Here is a 2,157-nt window from a genome sequence, read left to right on the forward strand (position 1 = left end):
CCCCCCCACACACACAAACACACACACAAACATGTGTATAAACACCAGAATTTGCATTCCGCTCCGAATAACCGTGTGTACAGAAGCATGACTTTTGCTTACTGTGGATTTTGCTCAGATAAATAACTGGAGGTACACTTTTATGAATAGACGGGACTGAGAGATGAATGGAGGGATACATTTTCCATTTCTTTGAAGCAACGAAGACAAGACTACACCCCTCCCCCCCAGCAACCCTCTGTCTATCTGTCTGTGTGTCTGTGTGTCTGTGTGTCTGTGTGTCTGTGTGTCTGTGTGTCTGTCTGTCTGTCTGTCTGTCACTGTCTGTCTCTGTCTCTGACTGTGTCTCTGTCTCTGTCTCTCTCTGTCTCTCTCTCTCTCTGTCTCTCTCTGTCTCTCTCTCTCTCTGTCTCTTTCTCTCTCTCTCTCTCTCTCTTTCTCTCTCTCTCTCTCTCTCTCTCTCTCTCTCTCTCTCTCTCTCTCTCTCTCTCTCTCTCTTGCCCGCCCACACATCAGAAAATGACACAGATGCTTAAAAAAAAAAGAAAGCATCCATCCTATTTTTCTTCCAAAACGCCAACCAACACCAACAAAGGGCAGACAACTCGTCCCTCCCGTCCTCCCCACTGACACAGTCCGGTGCGCGCGCGCAAGGGGAGGTCATTGTAATCTCCCACATCAAGCACACTTGACATGTCGTACTTTACGCAAACCCACCCGGCAGACAGACACACAGACACACGATACCTCGCGTGGCCTTGCGAGATTAGCCGCCGAAGTTCTTCCCGCACCTTCTCCTGAGCCTTTGCTATGGCTCTTCTCACACCCTCTTTTTATTTTTTGAAACTCATGGGAAGTCGGGGAAACAAAGGGAGGGTTTCGGAACAAGATCAGATGAATGTTAACACCTTAAAGGCACAAAGGGAGGGTTTCGGAACAAGATCAGATGAATGTTAACACCTTAAAGGCACAAAGGGAGGGAATAATAATGAATATTGGAACACGATAAGACTAATTAATGTTAACTCTTTAGACACACAAAGGGAGGGAATGGGAACGAGATTAGATGATTATGTGAACACCTTTAAAACACAAAGGGAAGGCATATTGGAACAAGATTATATTAAATGTTAACGCTTTAAACACAAAGGGAGAGAATGGGAACAAGATCAGATGAATGTTAACGCTTTTAGAACACACAGGGAGGGAATATTGGAACACAACTAAATATGTAAACGCTTTAGACTCACAAAGGAAGGGAATAGGAACAAGATTAGATTGAATGTTAACGCTTTAGACTCACAAAGGAAGGGAATAGGAACAAGATTAGATTGAATGTTAACGCTTTAAACTCACAAAGGAAGGGAATAGGAACAAGATTAGATTGAATGTTAACGCTTTAGACTCACAAAGGAAGAGAATAGGAACAAGATTAGATTGAATGTTAACGCTTTAGACTCACAAAGGAAGGGAATAGGAACAGGATTAGATTGAATGTTAACGCTTTAGACTCACAAAGGAAGGGAATAGGAACAAGATTAGATTGAATGTTAACGTTTTAGACTCACAAAGGAAGGAAATCGGAACAAGATTATTTAATCTGACCCCAGTGTCGATTTTCGGCCGATATATCCATTCTTGGATTGTGAGAGTGTAACTCATTTTACCAGCACACCTCACATTTGTTTGTTTACTTTTCTTGATCTGAAAGTTATTGAAAGACGGAATCATTATAATTGTCATTCTTTGTTTTTTCACGCATCTCTGCAAGTGAAGCTTCTTATGGCTAACATTTTGTACGAGCTTGAAAAACAGCAAACAAGAGCAACAGCAACGAAACATAAAAACAGACTGTCTGAAAGTCTCTCTCTCTCTCTCTCTCTCTCTCTCTCTCTCTCTCTCTCTCTCTCTCTCTCTCTCTCTCTTTCTCTCTCTCTCTCTCTCTCTCTCTCTCTCTCTTTCTCTCTCTCTCTCTCTCTCTCTCTCTCTCTCTTTCTCTCTCTCTCTCTCGCTCCCACTCTCCCCCCTTCCTCTATCCTACGCTCGCACCTCTCTCCGTGTTTATCTTTTTTCTGTATCTCTCTCTCTTTCTTTCTCTCTCGCTATCTATCTATCTATCTATCTATCTATCTATCTATCTATCTATCTATCTATCTA

This window comes from Aplysia californica, unplaced genomic scaffold (assembly GCF_000002075.1).
Source record: "Aplysia californica isolate F4 #8 unplaced genomic scaffold, AplCal3.0 scaffold00255, whole genome shotgun sequence".
In the NCBI taxonomy this organism is placed as follows: Eukaryota; Metazoa; Mollusca; class Gastropoda; order Aplysiida; family Aplysiidae; genus Aplysia; species Aplysia californica.